Source organism: Rhipicephalus microplus, chromosome 6 (assembly GCF_043290135.1).
Source record: "Rhipicephalus microplus isolate Deutch F79 chromosome 6, USDA_Rmic, whole genome shotgun sequence".
NCBI classification, from domain to species: domain Eukaryota; kingdom Metazoa; phylum Arthropoda; class Arachnida; order Ixodida; family Ixodidae; genus Rhipicephalus; species Rhipicephalus microplus.
This window is the reverse complement of record NC_134705.1, coordinates 84155232-84177971: the sequence shown is the minus strand read 5'-3', so window position 1 is coordinate 84177971 and position 22740 is coordinate 84155232. Positions and strand designations below refer to the sequence as shown.

The following is a 22740-nucleotide window of genomic DNA, read 5'->3' as shown; positions in this document are numbered from 1 at the left end:
TCGACCACCTGGGGTTCTTTCACGTGCACCCTAATCTGAGCACAGGGAAATGCAGCCGCCGCGGCCGGGATTCGATCCCACCACCTGCGGGTCAGCAGCCGAGTACCTTACGGCCATCAGACCACCACGGCGGGCATCGCCTTGTTGATCAAACACTTCATTTCTGAACACCATCTCATACCAGCTCATCCACCGTTGGCTCTCGTTAATTACAACGAACATCCTCGCACGCTCACCTCAATGGAATTGCCAGTTGCTGGAAGTTCCAAGAAAATTGCGCACTAGACGTTCGGACGCACCACGCACGTACCTGAAGCGACGTGGACCCCAGGACGCGTGAGATCACGCCCCGGGCGCGCTTTGCCTCCGTACCCACTCGTCACTCCTCACAGCTTCACTAAGCCGAGTATGTAGAAGTCGAAGAAGCAGAACAACAAACCAGCCAATCCCCCACAGTGGGTGTGAGCCACAAGTGAAGGTCAACAAAAACAAGCAACACCAGCGAGCGCAGTGACGAAGCTATCGTAATGGGGCGAAATAATCCACGAATATGGCTGCACGTTGACGCACGGTCGCATTTGTGCAACCACCCGTGTCTCCCGAAGACCGTCTGTCGCGCGTCTTCGACGAAAAGCGCAGGCGAGTACTTCTCCACTGATTTCCGCGACCACTTCACGACCGCCTTCGGCCGCCTCATGTCCGTCCGGCACGATCGACGGAGCGCCGCACCAGCGCCTCGTACACGCCACCATAGCACTCCTACCCCTCGGAATCAGCAAAACTCGGACGTTTTCGACCACGACAGACAGAACCTGCCGGCCCGTTGAACGCTTGAACGACATCGCAGCGTCAAGTCGCACACTCACGTTCCGTCACCCTCTGCCACATGATCCTTCATTCACCGGCTTCACAACCCACGCGGTAGACGTTTCGCACGCATTCCCGGGTCTGCCTTTCACGGCAGGACCTTCGTCGACCTCGGTGCGGTGTTCCGCCACGTCGGAACTTGCAAGGCATATGTTGAGCGTGCTGAAGCAGCCAAAGGCACCACCTTTTTGCCGATGATTGTGGGCGTCGTTGCAGAGGCGTTGCTTGGGCAGCCGGCGTAGAAGCCATGTTGGATGGGTGACGTATTCACATTTTGCACAGTCATTTTTTTTTTTCCTTCCTTCCAGACTTTGGTGCTCGAGTTGGACATGTACACTATGCATCAGTTTTTAAAACAAATGCTGTAGCATCCCTCGCGACATGCCTGATAATGTTCGCCAGCAAGCATTTGGTGTGACGTCATGGGCGCATAGAGAGTACGCATGCAAGCAAGCACGCGTGGCTTCGACCTCTGGGAAAAAGAAGGTTTCAGTTTTAACATGTTTGTAAGCGAAACTAGAAACTTCAAGCGGACTGGGGATAAAAGCAATGCCGTGAAGCCAGCGCTGCCGCTGTCGGTGCACAATGCTGGTTGTGCATGGGTGGACGTCGGAATTGCTTTGCTACTGTTTGCCCGGCTTTTGGCCAGAACTAAGTACGAGGTGTGAAAGAATGGATTTTAATTACGTGCTAATGAATTGCATCGCTTCTCGGCCTTTTGGCTAAGATCAAAGTGTAGTGGTGGCTTGACCGCCCTGCACTCCCTGATCTTCGTAGAGGCAACCGGATACCCGCCCGGTTACAGCGGAGTCTTTCTCCCTCGCTCCCACCCACCCCTTGTCCACTGCTGCTACTCGGATTCGGCCGCCTCCTGCTGCCTGCCTGCTGCCCTGGTGTTGCTGCCCTGGTTTTGCTGCCGTGGTCCTGCTGCCCCAGGACCTGCTGCCCTGCCGTCTGGTCGTGCCTGCTGCTTGGTCCTGCCTGCTGCTTGCCGGTGCTGCGCCTGCCGTCCTGGTCCTGCCGCAGCCGCACTCGGGGGCCTCCCTGGCCCCGCCATGGTCGCTGTCGACCACCCTGTCCTCGCCGAGGCCCCCTGGCCCTCACGCCTAGCGTGGCAATAGGGTCATGGCCTCCGGGGGTCCAACCCTGGACTCCAGCGAGGATGACGGCGACCCCCCTTGGCAGGAGCGCCAGCCAGTGCGCGACGGGAGTACACTTGTAGTGTACTTCCCCGTGCCTCCTGCCATCGAGTGCTGCGAGCTCGGCTGCGGGGCCACCTACAACCCGGCCACATGGACCTCTCGGCGGCAGTCCCTGGAGCGGCACCTGGAGGCGGAGCACGGAGCCAGAATTACGAGCACCTCCTACATCTGCTCGTTATGCGGCGACGTCCTGGGCCAAAGACCAATGGCCCATGTCAACAAATGCCTGGCCAACGTTCCCACCGCCGCCCCTCCCCCGCGTTTCCGGCACCAATGCGATAAGTGCCCAAGGTCCTTCCCCGCAAGGAAGGGCCTTCACAACCATCAACAGTGGCACTTGAGGGAGGAGGCGAAGCAGGCCAGGCAAAACGTCGCCGCAGGTGCTCCGCCCCGACAGCCGCCCACCAGCGCCACCGGTTCCACCAGTCCCCACCAGCAGGCCTCGCCCGGACGTGCCGCCACTCCGGGGACACCCTCAGTGGTGGCCCCCTCTCCCTCGCAGAGTGGCGCCGGCTCTTCACCGGGCGAGACGGACCAGCAGCAGCGGGCCACCGCTTCACCCACCCAAAGCGCCGCCGCAGGACCCTCTCCACAGGAGGTCCTGCCTACCCCCCTGCCAGGCGGCGTCGAGGATGCGGCGGGCAGCCCAGCTGACCACCAGGCAGCACGACCGAGTTCCCCCTCGGACGAGTACTGCAGTCCTGCAGAGGGGGAGCTTCCAGAGCAGACTGCGGGGCGAGCCATCGGGAGTCCACCACCACCTTCTCCCGAGGCGATGACACCCCGCAGAGTCAACCGACACAGCGGCAGCACATACGGCACCCAGGAGGAGATGGCCGACACCGCCGGACCAGAGAGTGCCTGGGTCCTAGCTGAGATGACGGCGGAGCTGCGGGCACTAAGCCGGTTGCCCGTATCTGAGGAGGAGTGGGCGCGGTTCGAAACCATCCTGGACCGCGCAGAGGCAGCCATTACTGACCACCTGAGGCTGCCCAATCGGGACTCGCGCCAAACACCACCTCGGCGCGAGATTAATCCCGATAACCCCTCCCAGATACAGGCTCTTTACAGGAGGAACCGGCGCCGGGCCGTCCGGCTAATTGCGGAGGGCCCTTCGCAGCTCTGCCCCATTGACCCAGGCACGCTTCAAAGCTACTACACCCGCCTCTGGTCTCCGGCAGCAGTGGACACAACAATTCTCAGGACGCGAGCCCCCACCAACGAGGAACTGGACCTCTGCCCCTTCTTGGACGACGAGGTCGCAGCCAAGCTCCGAAGGTGCGAGAGTACAGCTCCGGGAGAGGACCGCCTCACTTACCACCACTGGAGGCAGGTGGACCCTGAAGGGCGGTACCTTGCGGCGGTATTCAACGTCTGCCTCAAATATCGCCGCACACCCCGGAGCTGGAAGTCGACGAGGACGATCCTCATTCACAAGAAGGGCGACCGCGAGGACCCCACAAACTGGCGACCCATTGCCCTTGGTCGAACGATCGCCAAACTGTATGCCGGGTGTCTCACCACGCGGCTGCAGCGGTGGTTGGGCGACCATGCGGTACTGTCCAGGTGTCAGAAGGGCTTCCTGCCGCACGATGGGGTGTTCGAACACAACTTCGTGCTGCAGGGACGCCTGGACGACGCCAGGACGGGAGGTGGGGAGCTGTGCGTGGGGTTCCTCGACTACGCCAACGCCTTCGGCTCGGTCGCCCATGAGGCCCTCATCGACGCTGTCCGCGGCGCCGGCGCGGGGGAGCCCTTCGCGGAGATCGTGGAGGAACTCTACCGCGCCAACACCACCTGCGTCGTGGCAGCTGACGGCACCACGGAGCCAATCGCCATCGGAGCGGGCCTACGCCAAGGCTGTCCCCTGAGCGGCCTGCTGTTCAACCTGGTGGTGGACCCCATCATTAGAGCGGTGCAGGGAGGCGATAGGCAACACAACATCCTTGCCTACGCCGATGATCTGACGCTGCTCGCCGGGGATCCCGCCACCTTGCAGCGCCGCCTCAACGTGGTGACGGCCCTTTCGGACCCGCTCGGGCTGCGACTGAAGCCTGCCAAGTGCCGCACCCTCCACCTGTCCGGGCGCTACCCGGTGGGCACACGGCCCACCACTTTCACCGTGGGGAGCGTCCCGGTCCCGGCACTGGCGGACTTCGAGGGGCACCGGTTCCTGGGGCGTCCTGTGGGGTTTCGGGTGCTACCGGACCAGACAACGGTCGACGAGGCCATCCATCTCGGCAGACGGCTGCTCTCCTCCATGCTCACCCCATGGCAGAGGCTGGATTCTATTAAAACATTTCTATATCCAGCCCTCAACTTCGCCATGCGGGTGGGCCTTGCCAGCAAAGGAGAGTGGCATCGCTTGGACGAGGAGCTTCGCCCGCTGATCAAGAAGACCCTGTACGTGCCGGCCAGAGCGTCAAACGAGTATGTGTACGGGAGCGCACATGCCGGCACTGCAGGGATCCCTCTTGCGGCGGAGCTCAGCGACATCTGCCGAGTGGACGGGGCCTTCAAGCTCCTGTCGTCGACTGATCTGGAGGTCCGGGAGCGAGCGAGGGAGGAGCTCAACCGGGTGGTGTCGAGGCGGCTGAGGCGACCGGCGGACACGGACGACACCGAGGCCTACCTCTCAGGCGAAACGGAGGGCGACTTCCGGCAGACTGCGACCCAGCTGCAGTCTGTCTGGACGGAGGCACGCAAAGCCTCCCGTCGCCTGTCCGTCGCCTGGGAGCTACTGGACCAGGGCGCCCGCATCACCTGCGGAGAGGCCACGGTGTCAGCGCGGAACCGGAACAAGCTGATCAAGATCCTTCGGGCCATCCTCAACCAGGACCGGGACCGTTCTCTCCAGGAGAAGCCGTCCCAGGGCAAGGCGATGGCGTGTGTAGCGGCGGACCCCGCCAGTTTCCACTTCATGAGGTCCGGCCGCTACACTCGCTTCAAGGAGTGGCGCTTCATTCATCGAGCCCGGCTGAATCTCCTCCCCCTGAACGGCACAAGAACGTGGGTGCCCGCAGCTGACAAGAGGTGCCGACGCTGCGGGTACGGGGAGGAGACCCTGCCGCACGTCCTCTGCCACTGCATGCGGCAGAGCCGGGCCATGACGGAGCGCCACAACGCCATCGTTGCGCGCCTCAAGAAGGCGGCCCTGGAGCGGTTCACCGTCATCGGGGAGAACCAGCAGGTCGGCGTCCCCGGCTTGCGACCCGACCTCGTCCTGGCCCGTGGTGAGGAAGCCCTGATCCTGGACGTCTGCTGTCCCTTCGACAACCGCATGCAGGCGTTCCAGGAGGCTCGGAGGGTCAAGGAGGAGAAGTACGCCCCTCTACAGCGTCATCTCCTCCAGCGGTTCCAGCGCGTCTCCGTCGACGCCATCGTCGTAGGCTGCCTCGGCTCATGGGATCCGGCCAACGATCGTGTCTGCCGCAGGTTCTGCTCCAGGAGCTACCTGCGGACCATGAAAAGACTTTGCGTTTCAGACACGATCGCCGCCTCTACGGACATTTATCGTGGCCATATAGGCGTTTTGTAAATAGTTTTTTATTCGAGAAGCGATACCGCGTTTTTTATTGTTATACGCTTTTATTCATACTAACACCACTAACTCTTTTTTAGCCTTTTTGTTACCTGATTTTATTATATACACCTTTTATTACCGTTTCTTGTTCTGTTATATAACCATGTATGATGTTTGTGTACTAAGTATAATAAAAAAATTCTGTTCTTTAACCCTTTCGTTACCAGATTTTAACTTATACACTTATACAAAGTTTCCTTTTGAGTTTTTTCCTAACCATTATGATGTTTTTGTACGTAAAAATTGAATAAAAAGTCTGTTCTTATCAGCTTAATATCTGATACGGATCCTATTTGGATCCAAGATATTAAACTTATTTTTGTGATGCGGCGGAGTGCTTGAAGCTTGCTTCACCTCCGCCACGGGTTGGCCCGGTATTGCACTACCTCCGGGATCGGCCCACTCACCCCCTGCGGGGTGAGTTCGACAATAAATTCAATGATAGAAGGAGTGTTCGGATTTACCCATGATACCGGGGTAAACGGCTTGGGTGCGTCGAGTGTCCGAGACGGTGGCGGCACGCCGCCCCGGCTGACGCGGTATTCGCGTGCAGGGAGTGCGCTAGCTGTGTTTACACTTACGATTGCTCTGGGAAAATAAATGTTTCCGTGTGTATTTCATATATGGAGGGTCTCTTTTATTTTGTTATGTTCACACGTACATACTCAAGTTTCTTATTTTTTTTAACGTTCCTACTCATATTAATAAAACTATTGAGGAAATTATCATTACTGTTTCGGAGGAAAGCTAGAAGTGTGTATACGATGTGTATGCATGTGCGATGTGTATGTATGTATGTGTGTAGAAGTGTGTATGTATGTGCCAAGCTATTTCCGCTTTTCGAATTCACCCGTTTCGCAACGAAAAATAAAAAAAGCCTCTAGAAAATGGGGTTTGGTTGGTGTTTCTGTTTACAGTTGCAGTGGCAAGCGAAGGCATTTTTATTTCACATCTTCACGCGGCGTCTGAACCTGAAGACGCGTGCTCTCGCCACGTCTACGCATCTACACTATTCCCCATCACAAATTAAAATCGCAAAGAACGCCACAGGACCCACTCCGCACACACCTGCTGTACGGTGGAGCGGCAAAGCCCCGATGTGCTTTTCCTATGTCCACTGACCTTTGGGGTTTGACGTCCCAAAACCACCATATGATTATGGGAAAATTTCGACCACCTGGGGTTCTTTCACGTGCACCCTAATCTGAGCACAGGGAAATGCAGCCGCCGCGGCCGGGATTCGATCCCACCACCTGCGGGTCAGCAGCCGAGTACCTTACGGCCATCAGACCACCACGGCGGGCATCGCCTTGTTGATCAAACACTTCATTTCTGAACACCATCTCATACCAGCTCATCCACCGTTGGCTCTCGTTAATTACAACGAACATCCTCGCACGCTCACCTCAATGGAATTGCCAGTTGCTGGAAGTTCCAAGAAAATTGCGCACTAGACGTTCGGACGCACCACGCACGTACCTGAAGCGACGTGGACCCCAGGACGCGTGAGATCACGCCCCGGGCGCGCTTTGCCTCCGTACCCACTCGTCACTCCTCACAGCTTCACTAAGCCGAGTATGTAGAAGTCGAAGAAGCAGAACAACAAACCAGCCAATCCCCCACAGTGGGTGTGAGCCACAAGTGAAGGTCAACAAAAACAAGCAACACCAGCGAGCGCAGTGACGAAGCTATCGTAATGGGGCGAAATAATCCACGAATATGGCTGCACGTTGACGCACGGTCGCATTTGTGCAACCACCCGTGTCTCCCGAAGACCGTCTGTCGCGCGTCTTCGACGAAAAGCGCAGGCGAGTACTTCTCCACTGATTTCCGCGACCACTTCACGACCGCCTTCGGCCGCCTCATGTCCGTCCGGCACGATCGACGGAGCGCCGCACCAGCGCCTCGTACACGCCACCATAGCACTCCTACCCCTCGGAATCAGCAAAACTCGGACGTTTTCGACCACGACAGACAGAACCTGCCGGCCCGTTGAACGCTTGAACGACATCGCAGCGTCAAGTCGCACACTCACGTTCCGTCACCCTCTGCCACATGATCCTTCATTCACCGGCTTCACAACCCACGCGGTAGACGTTTCGCACGCATTCCCGGGTCTGCCTTTCACGGCAGGACCTTCGTCGACCTCGGTGCGGTGTTCCGCCACGTCGGAACTTGCAAGGCATATGTTGAGCGTGCTGAAGCAGCCAAAGGCACCACCTTTTTGCCGATGATTGTGGGCGTCGTTGCAGAGGCGTTGCTTGGGCAGCCGGCGTAGAAGCCATGTTGGATGGGTGACGTATTCACATTTTGCACAGTCATTTTTTTTTTCCTTCCTTCCAGACTTTGGTGCTCGAGTTGGACATGTACACTATGCATCAGTTTTTAAAACAAATGCTGTAGCATCCCTCGCGACATGCCTGATAATGTTCGCCAGCAAGCATTTGGTGTGACGTCATGGGCACATAGAGAGTACGCATGCAAGCAAGCACGCGTGGCTTCGACCTCTGGGAAAAAGAAGGTTTCAGTTTTAACATGTTTGTAAGCGAAACTAGAAACTTCAAGCGGACTGGGGATAAAAGCAATGCCGTGAAGCCAGCGCTGCCGCTGTCGGTGCACAATGCTGGTTGTGCATGGGTGGACGTCGGAATTGCTTTGCTACTGTTTGCCCGGCTTTTGGCCAGAACTAAGTACGAGGTGTGAAAGAATGGATTTTAATTACGTGCTAATGAATTGCATCGCTTCTCGGCCTTTTGGCTAAGATCAAAGTGTAGTACACGTGGATCTCCCACTTTGATCTTTACAGCCAAAGGTCGAGAACGGTCCCTCCCGGGGAGCCGGCCGCCCTGGAAGGTCCCCCCCCCCTGGTCGCACGGAGCTACGCTGTTCCTGGGTCCACCTGGTTCCTCGGCCCTGCTGCACCTTCGAAGGAGTCTCCGGCCATCTACCGACGCGGCGGGCCCACCAGCAGGAGCAGACGCCCTCCGGGAGTGGTAAGAGTCCACGAGCCTTTTCTTGCCTGCCACTCCCGGCCCGGTCGTCAATGCCTGCTGACGACATCCACGGGCCCCGGTCCTCGTGACCACTTCATCGCCGCCGTCGTCGGAGCCTACCGGACCGGACATCAAGCCACGGGGACGTGGACTTCGACCGACCGGGCGTCCCAGTCAAGCCAGCGGGAGAAGACGCCCTCCGGGAGTGGTGAGAGTCTACAAGCCTTTTCTTGCCTGCCACTCCCGGTCCGGTCGCCAATGCCTGCTGGTGACACCAGCGGACCCCGGTCTTCGTGACTACTTCGCCGACGTCGTCGCCGTCGCCCCGGCCTTCCTGCCCGGACGTCCGTCCACGAGGACCTGGAGAAGTCCCTGCCTGGCCATGCCTACCCCCCGCCGGCCACCTGCCGTGTCCGTCGAGCCGCTCTTCCTGGGTTCCGGTAGCCGTCGGCGGCGTCCCGCTCCCCCTTCGGGGACGAGCACACCGGCGCCCCCGCCGGCCCAGCGGCCTCGTCCTGGCACACCCGCGTCTACTGGCGTTTCAGCGGCAGCATCGGGCCCTCCTCGCTCCCGACCGCCCATCATTTACCGGGGCATCATGACAGTGTACCTGCCGGTGCCAGGGCTCCTTCGTTGTCCTTATCCCTGTTGCGCGGGCTGCCAAGCCCGCACATCAGTCTCGCTCCGACTGTCCGCGTGGCGGTCCCACATGGAGCAGAAACACGGGGTTCGGCCAACGGAGCGGCTCTACCGGTGCGTCGCCTGTGATGCCCGGTTGAATTCGCTGTCCGCCCGCCACGATTGCCCGGGTCCTGCCTCGAACGAGCCTTACCACCCCTGCCGGTATTGCCCGAAGAGCTTCAATTGCGAACGCTCCTTGGCCCGGCACACCATGGCACGGCATGCGCAAGAGGAGTCCACTCCATTTGTACCTCTTCGCCCCCCACGGCAGCCTACGGCGACTACCTCCAGTTCCTCTGGCACAGAAACCACACCACGCTCCGGCCCAGCTCCTTCCGGTACAACTTGCCGAGCAGTACCAGCACCACAGACCCGAGCAACCGTTTCCCGGTCTCGAAGACGTCGTGGAGGCCATTCCTCCACATCGACGCCATCTTCCAGTACCGGGTCGGCCTCCAGCACTTCGGCAACCGGTTCTCCGTCGGTGTCAAGTTCCGAGACGTCTACTATGCCAGGCCACTCCTCTCCAACTTCTGGCTCCGGCTCTTCTACGCCTCGGCAATCGCCTTCGGGTCCCGGAACGCCACCGTCCGTGCCACCAGATCCTGGTCCCCAGTCCACGACTGGCGAGGTCTCATCCACGCCCGGCTCGTCTTCTCGTCGCCGTACCGGTCCCGGCTCCACGTCGTCGGCTTCAAGGGCTTCCTCACGGATGTCCACGGAGCTTGCCGACGTCTCCGGTACCGACGACTCCGACGACGCATCGGCCAACGAGCCGGTGGACGAACAGAGTGTCCCAGCTGCCGGCATCGTCGTCGACCGCCGCCCTCTGTCGACCAATTCCCGCTCCTCCTCATCCCCTTCCCTTTCCGAGCGGTTGGAAGACACTGGCGTGGATGAAGTCGACGACGGTGCACACGACACTCCTGTCGAAGCACCGACGATGGAGATGCCAACGGACCGCACCATGCTGCTTGCGGAGCAGGTCCGCGTCTTGCGAGCCACGCTCCGTTCAGCCCCAACGCCAGAATCATGGGCGACGTGTGAGCAGGCATGGTCTCAGGCTGTTGCTCTGGCTGCGGAAGCTGTCCGCCTCCCTCCGGCAACACCGGGACGCCCTGCTCGAGACGTCAACCCCGACAACGCGACAGAGATCCAGCGTCTCTACCGCAGGAACCGCCGACGTGCCGTGCGCCTGATCATGGAGGGTCCCACACGGTCCTGTACCATACCTATACGAGACATCCAGGACCATTGGGCCTCCACTTGGTCACCTCGCACGGCAGACACGTCAGCGTTGTTTCAACGACCAGCGGCTCCTGTTCCGGTCAACACGGCGTCGTTCTCGGCGGACGAAGTTCTCCTCCGGCTTCGGAAGTCGGAGAACACGGCTCCCGGACCCGACAGACTGACGTACCAACACTGGAGGTCCGTCGACCCGGAGGCCCGCTTCCTGTCCTCCCTGTTCAACGCCTGTGTTCACCACCGTCGCACCCCGGACTCATGGCGAACGTCACGCACGGTTCTCATCTACAAGAAAGGTGATCCCTCTGTTCCGGGCAACTGGCGCCCCATCGCACTCGGCTGTACTGCCTCCAAGCTGTACGCCAAGTGTCTTGCGTCGCGCCTGCAAGCCTGGATCATGGATCACCAGGTCTTGTCAAGGTGCCAAAAAGGTTTCCTCCCTTATGACGGCGTTTTCGAGCTGAATTATATCTTTCAGCACCGCATGGACGCAGCCAGAGCTGGTGGCACGGAGTTTTGCGCAGCCCTCCTGGACTTCGCAAACGCCTACGGGTCCGTGCCTCACCAAGCCCTCCTGGATGCCCTCCGTGGTTCCGGTGCTGGGGAGACGTTCACCGCCCTCATCGAGGACCTCTACCGTGACAACCAAACTGTCATCGTTGCTGCAGAGGGCACGACAGATCCGGTCGTTATCCACTCGGGTCTACGCCAGGGCTGCCCGCTCAGCGGGTTGCTCTTCAACCTGGTCATAGACCCCGTAGTTCGAGGCGTCCAAGGCACGGGCGACGACCACAACATCCTCGCCTATGCCGACGACCTGACGCCCCTGGCCGACTGTCCTGCTCTTCTCCAACAACGCATCGACACGGTCGAGGCGCTATCAACACCGCTCGGGCTATCTCTCAACCCGGGCAAGTGTACGACCTTGCACCTCAGCGGCGTCACCCCCGTCGGAATGCGGCCAACCGTGTTCCGGGTCTCCGGCGTCCCGGTAACGGCCTTGAGCGACTCCGAGCCGCTCCGCTACCTCGGACGCCCGGTGGGTTTCCGCCTTCCACAGCGAGCGGGGACCAATGTCATTGAGGACGCCATTCGCAACGCCACGGCAATTTTTTCGTCCCTCCTAGCCCCCTGGCAGCGTATTGACGCCCTCAAGACATTTGTGTTCCCTGCTCTGAACTTTTCCATGAGGTGCGGCGCCCTGACTAAAACAGATTGGCACCGGTTGGACCTTGCCATCAGGCCCATGGTCAAGCGAACACTCTACCTACCGGTGAACGCCTCGACGAACTACGTCTACGGGAGCGCCTCCGGAGGAGCAGTAGCGATACCGGTGGCAGCGGAGTTATACGACATCTGTCGTATCGACTCCGCTTTCAAGCTCCTGACGACTTCAGATCAGTCGTTGCGGGATCTCGCCCTGTCCGACGCTTACGAGATCGCCTCCACCCGCCTCGGATGGGAGGCTACCCGTTTCGAGTTGGAGGCGTACCTCTCTGGCGACCGACAGGTCGTCCACTCAAGGCCGGCAACCCAGCTGCGCAGCGTGTGGACCGAGGCCCGTAAGGCGTCCCGAAGACTACAAGTCTCGTGGTCCCTGCGGCCCGACAACGTTACCATCACCTGCGGCGACGCGACGCTACCTTCAACACAGCGGAACCGGGTAATGCGAACGCTACGAGATGTGCTGGCCCACGTCAGGGACAACGCCCTCCATGACCAACCGAACCAGGGAAAGGTGATGGCCTGCGTCTCGGCGGATCGTGCGAGCTCCCATTTCATCTCCACGGGAGCGTTCACACACTTCGCCGACTGGCGGTTTATCCACCGGGCGCGCCTCAACCTGCTACCCCTGAATGGCGCCGTCATGTGGGGCCCTACTGACCGAGACCAGCGTTGCCGGGTCTGCGGCTACGCGAGGGAGACGCTACCGCACGTGCTTTGCCACTGCATGACGCACAGCGCCATGTCTCAGGCACGGCACAACGCGGTGGTCTCGCGCCTTCGCACGGCCGCTGCCCGCGACTACACCGTAGCGTACGAGAACCGGCCGGTCGGCGACACCGGACTGCGTCCTGACCTTGTCCTGGTTCGCGGGGAGGAGGCCCTGGTGATCGACGTGGCTTGCCCGTTCGAGAACACACCGGAGGCCTTTACCAACACGCGAAACGACAAGGTCGCACGCTACCAACCCGTCGCCGACTACCTGCGTCGCCGCTACCAGAGAGTAACGGTGGCCGCCGTCATCGTCGGGGCTCTCGGCGCTTGGGACCCGGCCAACGACCGCGTCCTCCAGCGCCTGTGCTCCCGCAGCTACCTGCGTCTCATGAAGAAACTCTGCGTGAGCGAGGTGGTGGCAGCGTCCCGCGCCATCTACCACGCGCACGTGGGACATGGACGCAGCTAGACGACCGATGACCAAGACAAGACCCACCGTCTACGTCGCCACATCGCCCACCACCTGCCAGGTGCCCTGACTAAGCCGCTGCTGTTCCGGCGGTTCCTGTGATGACCTACATCCTGGCGTCCCTGGTACCACCATCCGCGTCCACTTCCAACTGGCTATCCCGGTGCTATGTCCAGGAACAATACGATGTCGTCCGGCTTATTCCAGACATCCCATGCATTGTCTGTAACATAATAAAATTTACACTCTGTTCTTATCAGCTTAATATCTGATACGGATCCTATTTGGATCCAAGATATTAAACTTATTTTTGTGATGCGGCGGAGTGCTTGAAGCTTGCTTCACCTCCGCCACGGGTTGGCCCGGTATTGCACTACCTCCGGGATCGGCCCACTCACCCCCTGCGGGGTGAGTTCGACAATAAATTCAATGATAGAAGGAGTGTTCGGATTTACCCATGATACCGGGGTAAACGGCTTGGGTGCGTCGAGTGTCCGAGACGGTGGCGGCACGCCGCCCCGGCTGACGCGGTATTCGCGTGCAGGGAGTGCGCTAGCTGTGTTTACACTTACGATTGCTCTGGGAAAATAAATGTTTCCGTGTGTATTTCATATATGGAGGGTCTCTTTTATTTTGTTATGTTCACACGTACATACTCAAGTTTCTTATTTTTTTTAACGTTCCTACTCATATTAATAAAACTATTGAGGAAATTATCATTACTGTTTCGGAGGAAAGCTAGAAGTGTGTATACGATGTGTATGCATGTGCGATGTGTATGTATGTATGTGTGTAGAAGTGTGTATGTATGTGCCAAGCTATTTCCGCTTTTCGAATTCACCCGTTTCGCAACGAAAAATAAAAAAGCCTCTAGAAAATGGGGTTTGGTTGGTGTTTCTGTTTACAGTTGCAGTGGCAAGCGAAGGCATTTTTATTTCACATCTTCACGCGGCGTCTGAACCTGAAGACGCGTGCTCTCGCCACGTCTACGCATCTACACTATTCCCCATCACAAATTAAAATCGCAAAGAACGCCACAGGACCCACTCCGCACACACCTGCTGTACGGTGGAGCGGCAAAGCCCCGATGTGCTTTTCCTATGTCCACTGACCTTTGGGGTTTGACGTCCCAAAACCACCATATGATTATGGGAAAATTTCGACCACCTGGGGTTCTTTCACGTGCACCCTAATCTGAGCACAGGGAAATGCAGCCGCCGCGGCCGGGATTCGATCCCACCACCTGCGGGTCAGCAGCCGAGTACCTTACGGCCATCAGACCACCACGGCGGGCATCGCCTTGTTGATCAAACACTTCATTTCTGAACACCATCTCATACCAGCTCATCCACCGTTGGCTCTCGTTAATTACAACGAACATCCTCGCACGCTCACCTCAATGGAATTGCCAGTTGCTGGAAGTTCCAAGAAAATTGCGCACTAGACGTTCGGACGCACCACGCACGTACCTGAAGCGACGTGGACCCCAGGACGCGTGAGATCACGCCCCGGGCGCGCTTTGCCTCCGTACCCACTCGTCACTCCTCACAGCTTCACTAAGCCGAGTATGTAGAAGTCGAAGAAGCAGAACAACAAACCAGCCAATCCCCCACAGTGGGTGTGAGCCACAAGTGAAGGTCAACAAAAACAAGCAACACCAGCGAGCGCAGTGACGAAGCTATCGTAATGGGGCGAAATAATCCACGAATATGGCTGCACGTTGACGCACGGTCGCATTTGTGCAACCACCCGTGTCTCCCGAAGACCGTCTGTCGCGCGTCTTCGACGAAAAGCGCAGGCGAGTACTTCTCCACTGATTTCCGCGACCACTTCACGACCGCCTTCGGCCGCCTCATGTCCGTCCGGCACGATCGACGGAGCGCCGCACCAGCGCCTCGTACACGCCACCATAGCACTCCTACCCCTCGGAATCAGCAAAACTCGGACGTTTTCGACCACGACAGACAGAACCTGCCGGCCCGTTGAACGCTTGAACGACATCGCAGCGTCAAGTCGCACACTCACGTTCCGTCACCCTCTGCCACATGATCCTTCATTCACCGGCTTCACAACCCACGCGGTAGACGTTTCGCACGCATTCCCGGGTCTGCCTTTCACGGCAGGACCTTCGTCGACCTCGGTGCGGTGTTCCGCCACGTCGGAACTTGCAAGGCATATGTTGAGCGTGCTGAAGCAGCCAAAGGCACCACCTTTTTGCCGATGATTGTGGGCGTCGTTGCAGAGGCGTTGCTTGGGCAGCCGGCGTAGAAGCCATGTTGGATGGGTGACGTATTCACATTTTGCACAGTCATTTTTTTTTTTCCTTCCTTCCAGACTTTGGTGCTCGAGTTGGACATGTACACTATGCATCAGTTTTTAAAACAAATGCTGTAGCATCCCTCGCGACATGCCTGATAATGTTCGCCAGCAAGCATTTGGTGTGACGTCATGGGCGCATAGAGAGTACGCATGCAAGCAAGCACGCGTGGCTTCGACCTCTGGGAAAAAGAAGGTTTCAGTTTTAACATGTTTGTAAGCGAAACTAGAAACTTCAAGCGGACTGGGGATAAAAGCAATGCCGTGAAGCCAGCGCTGCCGCTGTCGGTGCACAATGCTGGTTGTGCATGGGTGGACGTCGGAATTGCTTTGCTACTGTTTGCCCGGCTTTTGGCCAGAACTAAGTACGAGGTGTGAAAGAATGGATTTTAATTACGTGCTAATGAATTGCATCGCTTCTCGGCCTTTTGGCTAGACCAATTGTCGAGCTAGCCGTTTCTTTGCGCCCCGCGCGAGACCCAGGGTCACGTCCCGCCGACGTCGACCCCGGGGTTCAAGTCGCCAAAGTTAGTTTACGCGGCATCGCCGTCCTGCACGTGCGACCGCCGCCCCGAGCCTCGGACCTCCCTGTCCGGCGCCCACCCATCCCATGCCTGGTGAAGCAAGGCCCCCGGTCTACGCCTGCCGTCCCGGAGTCCTCCTGCTACCCACCCGGCGCCTCCTGTATCCGTGCGGCACCCGCCTCGGCTGAGCCGCAGTTCTACCAGTGTGCAGCTAGCCTGCACGATACCAGTTTCAACTAGCCACGCCTTCCTGGCAGCCAGCGGCAACGCTCACCAGAATGGCGTCAACGTCTGACCTCCCGGTGAGGGAGAATTGCTTCATGTTCACGGCGCCCGAAGGCGACGTATCGATAGATGACCTAATCGACGCGATAGAACTAGTGTCTGGGGATGACAGTGTAATAATACTGATTGTTGGCCTAGTTGGCCTAGTTGCCGCCTGTGCTTGTCGTTTGAGTGTTCCTTTTCTTGTGTGTGTCTCTTTTGCGGCCAAATCATGCCATTAAGATGACAGTGTATTTGTTCTACAGCACATGGGCGGGGCTAGGTTCCTCGTCTGTACGCGCAACGCCAGTCAGGCGACAAGGTTAATGGTGGCGGAAGGCTTCCGTGTTAATGGCGAAAACGTACCGGTTGAGGCCGTAGGGCCGCCGGTCACGTACGTAAATGCCTACCGGTACCCCGCCTACTTGTCTGACGAGGTACTTAGCAACGCCCTAGCTCAGTATGGCAAAGTGAGGGGCATATCGTTTGCCACTGTGGCCACTCGCCAAAACAAGCTCAACGGTGTAAGGGTAATTAAGATCGAAATGAGCAAACCGGTGCCAAACTTTGCGACCATCGCTGGGCACCGCGTAATGTTCGAGTATCGCGGCATGAGGCGAGTTTGCGCACGATGCGGCGAAGTGGGCCACATGGCAACGGCATGCTCCGCTCCTTTTTGTAAACGGTGCGGAACTTTTGGCCATGACACCGAGGGCTGTACTAGTGAATGTAAGCGTTGTGGGGGTCACCACGGGACGAGGGAGTGTTTTAGAAGGCGATCCTACGCGTCGGCCGCCCGCGGTTTCCCCTCGACTTCCGACCACGCCTCTGACCTAGCCCCACCTAGCGGCTCTTTATCGCCCCGGTCAGAAAAGCCACAATCGCGACTTCAGGTGCTTGCGCCTAAGTCCAAGCCCAGCACGGCAGCAAGGGAGCGAAGCGACGACACCACAAACACAGACTCCCCTACTACCAGCAGCGAGGCGGATTCACCTGCCAGCGAGAGAGAGAAGAGCGAGACGAGCGAGGAGGTTACCACCGCCCCTTCCGAAACAGAGGCCAGCTTCTCGGATACTGCTTCCGCGCAGTCCGCCCCCCCTTCACCGCTGGCACCCCTGTCGGACCAAGTGAGCCACGCAATTTCGTCACCGGTAAAAAAGGCGCCTGCCGATGACGTCATTGAACAGGGAAGGGCCCTCTCCTCCATCCCGCCAACGCCGGCCAACGTGCTAGCACTAGTTACCTCCGAAGACCTGGAGGCCCATCCCCGAGACCCCGCTCAGGACGAACTCCCCATCAAGAGCAAAGGGTACTACGTGCTACCTGAGGATGGCGAGCGCAAGAACCCCACCCCGACTTGTTCCTCCCCCGCCCCAACGGCACGGTTAAGCAGGAAGTCTGAAGTGAGGACGGGCCAGTCTCCCCACGGCCTCGAGCAGCGGTCACGCTCACGCTCGCGAAGACGCCCTGGCGACGACAAGCGCGACGTAGACGAGAGGACCGCTAGCAAGGACGCCCGGCAGCGCAGATCAAAACTGGTAGGGCAAAGCAGTGACAGTGACGCCCCGCCCCACGCGAAGTCCCAGAAGCTTGAGCAAGCGGGTGGGGGCAAACGGGATCCCCCGCCCAAGTCCTGAGAAGGCTACGCCCAGAACGAAGCGGCGCGCCTGTCCCGAGGGCTTCGCCACCTTCCCCCTCTCCCGCCTCGCCTCGCACTCCGCTCGCCCACCCCCCCACCCTCCGTTGTCCCACTCTCACCTGGCTGGGCCCTCTCCCCGATGGCGCAGCATCCTCCTCGCTCCTCCTCGCCCGCGCTCCGCTGATGCACAGCCCGCTGTGTTATCTCGCCCTTCAGCATTCCTTCTCGCCCCAAGCGAGACACCGCGCTCCAACTGACGGATCATGGCCACGCTGCGGTTCGCCACATTAAACATTCGCGGCTTTCGCGACAGGAACAAACAGACCGCTGTAGTGACGTTCGCCCGAAGTAAGGGCATCGACCTCCTCTTTTTGCAGGAGACCAACTTCCGCTCCCCGCTTGATGTTACCTTATTCAGGCGCAACTGCCAAGTTGACGGCTTTTTTTCTTTAACATCCGCGAGGGCTTGCGGCGTTGGTGTCGTGTTCGTCACGGACAGATTCCGGCGAAAGTCGCATTGTGTTTTTGGAGCGAATGGGCGCACGCTTGTGCTCGACGTTTTCGTCGACGGGTCCAAGGTGCGCTTCGTGAACGTTTATGCGCCGGTGACCAGATCGGACACAAATACCTACTTCAAGGAGCTGCACGGCCACCTGCTGGAGCCCGTCCCTTATGTCGTTCTCGGAGACTTTAACTGTGTCGTGGACTCCACAAGAGACATCCGGGGCCCAGGCCAAGGGGGCTCGACCTACCATGCCAAAGAGCTGGTGAAGATCCTCCGGCACCTGCGGCTCACGGACGCATGGGTACACGCACACGGCAACGAGTTCGTCCCCACTCGGACCTCGCGGACCACGGCCAGCAGACTCGACCGAGCCTACGTCCCCGAACGCCTTGTCCAATCCATCATGGCGTGCGAAGTCCTCGCCCTCCCCGAAGGGCTCTCGGACAGAACGGATCATCTCCCGTTGGTAACAACGGTGAGGGGGACACCTGGCCATCACCAGAGAAATGAAGCCTGGCGCCTCGATCCGGCACTCATCCAAGACCGCACGAGTGCTCCGAGAATATCCGCGTATTTGGAGGAGACGATTGAGGCTACCCCCTGCACTAGCCCGGCTGTATGGGACGACTTGAAAGCGAGATGGAGAGCATTCCTGCAAGAAGAAGGCAGCCTGAGGAAGAAGCGCATCACAAGACAAATGAACGAGATACTCCGCCGCATGCGGATAGTACAGAGCGCGGACAACCTCACGGCATGCACGCGCGACTACCTCCACTCGCTTCAAGTTCAGCACGATCGCCTCTTCCGGGAATACGCGCGCAACCCACGCGAACAAAGGACCCCTGTGGGGGAACCAGCGGGACCAGCTTTAACTGAAGCACGTGGAAACGGCTCCCTGCGAATAGTAGAGGTGCAACGTCCTGATGGCAGCCTCACTTCGGACCCCGCCGAGATCGAAACGGTGTTTCGAAACTACTTTGAGACTGTCTTCCACGAGCCGGATTCATGCGGCCCTTTTCCAGAGGCAACTCTCATGGACAGTCTGTGTGCGCACCTGCCCCGACTCGCTGAAGACGAGTGCACAGTCTTGTGTGGCGCAGCAACGGAGGAGGAACTCCGCACAGCCATCCGAGCCATGCCGCCGAACTCGGCTCCTGGTACTGACGGCCTCACGGCCAGTTTCTACATGACCTTTTTCGATGTTCTGTGTGCCCCGCTCCTGGCCATGGTTAACTTCGTCCTTCAGCAGCACATAAAACCCGACTCTTTCAGCGCGGGGCGCATCGCCCTTATCCTCAAGGACGGTGCACCTCCATGTGAACTGTCATCATGGCGCCCGATCTCCCTACTTAATGTAGACTACAAGATCGTGGCGTCCATACTTAACACCAGACTGAGGACCTTCCTGCCAGATTTGATAGCCCCCCACCAGGCCTGTGCCGTGCCTGGCCGATCTATGTTCGCCAATCTTACGGCCACTAGAGACGTTTTCGAATACGCGGCCCTAAAGAGAGTCACGGGTGCCTTCCTGTCCCTCGACCAAGCCAAGGCCTTTGACAGGGTTAGGCACACGTACCTCTTTGAAGTGCTTCGCCGGTTCGGGCTCCCGCAGGAGTTGGTTACTGTCATCGAGCTCCTGTACTCTGACCTGCGCAGCTGCGTCGCGGTGAACGGCAGGACGACGGCCTTTTTTCGGTACACGAGAGGCATTAGGCAAGGGTGCCCCTTGGGCCCAACGCTGTTCGCACTCTCGATCGAGCCCCTGCTGACAACTTTGGCCAGCGACGAGTGCATCCGAGGCCTGCCAATGACCGGTACCGAAGAGATAAGAGTCCTGGCGTTTGCAGACGACATATCTCTCTTCATCAAGGACGCGCGAAGCCTCGACCGCTTCCGCTGTGTATTCAAGCTGTACGCTGAGGCGTCAGGAGCCGAGCTAAATGAGAGGAAGAGCCGAGCCCTGCTCTTCGGCCCGTTTCCTCCTGAAGCGCTGGGCGACATAGAACTGGTCAGCACGGTCAAGGTCCTCGGCGTCTATTTTACCCGGGAAGGCGTCGACACTTCAACATGGGCGCGCGTCATCGACAGGGCTGCACAGCTCACAGAGCGTGCAAAACTGCTCAACTTGAGCCTGCGTGAGAAGGCTGTTGCAATGAAGACAAGCGTCCTTGCCTTGGCCTCCTACGTGAGCAGGGTGACGGTCATGCCGGCGCGGGTTGCCACTCAACTCGGCATGTTAGCCAATGAACTGCTGTGGGGCAGGACACCACCCCCTGTCAAACGAGCCCTCCTCCAGCTGGAGGTTAAGCAGGGAGGACTAGGCCTTCCGCACGCGCTCACCTCGAGCAAAGTGCTCGCCTTGAAGACGGCTCGCAAGGTGGCGCGAGCAGGCGACTATGTCGGGAGAGGCCTGCTGCTATATTGGAGCGGCCCGTCAAACAGTTGGCTGGATGCCGGTCAACACTCCGGCCCACACGCCGAATCGCCCTCGCCCTTTTACAAGGCGGCAGCAGCGACGGCACGCATGCTGCGCAAGGAAGTGCCGAATTGTGACCCCGACGCGGAGCACCCGGCCCGCATAGTGGAGGCACTTACGGCAGGCCAGCTGAGCGACGAGGACCGGCGACGAGCGGAGCAAGCTAGGCGCGACCTTTCCCTGTTGCATACCCTGCTACCCTGCGAAATTCAAGATTTTCTTTGGAAGAAGGCGTGGGAGGTCCTCCCCACTAGACACCGCTTAAAGAGGCTAGGCATTGTGCCCGACGACCGCTGCCCAAACTGCCGGGAGCCGGAAACACAAAAGCACGCCTTGCTTGAATGTTTGTCCGCGCGGCCTGTCTGGCGCATGGTGGCGCACTGCTTTGGGATCCGCCCCCCACCAGGTCACAAACGCAACAAGGGAGCGTTTGCGCGGCTTGTGACCGCCTGCACTCTTTTTGTAGTGTGGCAACGTCGCTCGCTCGCGGAAGCGCGGCGACAGCCAGTTCGGGCGGCGCCACCTGCCGTCGCACGTATAAGAAGGCTGGTGTGGGAGCTCCTCTCCCGGGAACTCGAGGCCAGCGGAGAGGAGATGTGTCTCCGCCGCTGGCACACGAAATTCTATTTCTTGAGAGAAGGCAGGCTGGTCGCTCCGATTGTGAACTACTAACCGCACTCGGTTTTGGACGTCGCTCAACTCAAGAGTGACACATATGTGGCTACCGACCATGGTGACCCCCCCTCGCCCCTCTCCCCAGACACACCCGTGATCATGAAGTTTTTTTTACCCTGGTGACGAACCTGTCTTGTTTTGATATTGTGTAGTGCGACTGGCGCCACTCGTAGGCATCAAGGCGTCGCTGTTCATTGTATATATGTAAATAAACCCCCCACCTGTTTTCTTTCATAAATCTTCGTTAAGTGTATGAGTATATACGCTGAGAATTCTATTTTTGTACCCTCATATATTTTGATGCTTGTTAGTGTCATTACGCATGTACATATGTATATAGATATCGCGTCTTCCCCTACCCCCCCCCCCCCACCACTCTCTATATCACTTATGTTAAACACACCGGTCCAAAGGTGTTTTCTTCCCCAAATACCTGACATTCATGAGTGTAAAGATGTACATAGGTTACGCTTTGCATTTGTAATTTCTTCATGTAAATGTGTACCTGTGTATATATAACGTGTTTTCGAAACTGTATATGCATATCAATGTACCTGTTTTCGTCTGAAGTTCAATAAACTTCTCTTTGTGTAGTATCTGTTCTTATCAGCTTAATATCTGATACGGATCCTATTTGGATCCAAGATATTAAACTTATTTTTGTGATGCGGCGGAGTGCTTGAAGCTTGCTTCACCTCCGCCACGGGTTGGCCCGGTATTGCACTACCTCCGGGATCGGCCCACTCACCCCCTGCGGGGTGAGTTCGACAATAAATTCAATGATAGAAGGAGTGTTCGGATTTACCCATGATACCGGGGTAAACGGCTTGGGTGCGTCGAGTGTCCGAGACGGTGGCGGCACGCCGCCCCGGCTGACGCGGTATTCGCGTGCAGGGAGTGCGCTAGCTGTGTTTACACTTACGATTGCTCTGGGAAAATAAATGTTTCCGTGTGTATTTCATATATGGAGGGTCTCTTTTATTTTGTTATGTTCACACGTACATACTCAAGTTTCTTATTTTTTTTAACGTTCCTACTCATATTAATAAAACTATTGAGGAAATTATCATTACTGTTTCGGAGGAAAGCTAGAAGTGTGTATACGATGTGTATGCATGTGCGATGTGTATGTATGTATGTGTGTAGAAGTGTGTATGTATGTGCCAAGCTATTTCCGCTTTTCGAATTCACCCGTTTCGCAACGAAAAATAAAAAAAGCCTCTAGAAAATGGGGTTTGGTTGGTGTTTCTGTTTACAGTTGCAGTGGCAAGCGAAGGCATTTTTATTTCACATCTTCACGCGGCGTCTGAACCTGAAGACGCGTGCTCTCGCCACGTCTACGCATCTACACTATTCCCCATCA

The 22740-nt window shown here is 58.1% G+C and overlaps 1 protein-coding gene and 3 non-coding genes across 5 annotated transcripts in view; all 4 read left to right on the top strand.

Annotated features, from left to right (window-relative positions):
• Positions 1-22740, top strand: part of LOC142765346 (uncharacterized) — a 114471-nt gene that overhangs the window by 58524 nt on the left and 33207 nt on the right. The gene's annotated exons all lie outside the window — the stretch shown is intronic.
• LOC142766318 (U2 spliceosomal RNA) lies at positions 5877-6060 on the top strand. The gene has a single exon (XR_012884490.1). It is a non-coding gene; the product is annotated as a U2 spliceosomal RNA (small nuclear RNA).
• On the top strand, positions 13188-13377 carry LOC142766293 (U2 spliceosomal RNA). Its single transcript, XR_012884473.1, has one exon. It is a non-coding gene; the product is annotated as a U2 spliceosomal RNA (small nuclear RNA).
• Positions 21936-22126, top strand: LOC142766185 (U2 spliceosomal RNA). Its single transcript, XR_012884429.1, has one exon. It is a non-coding gene; the product is annotated as a U2 spliceosomal RNA (small nuclear RNA).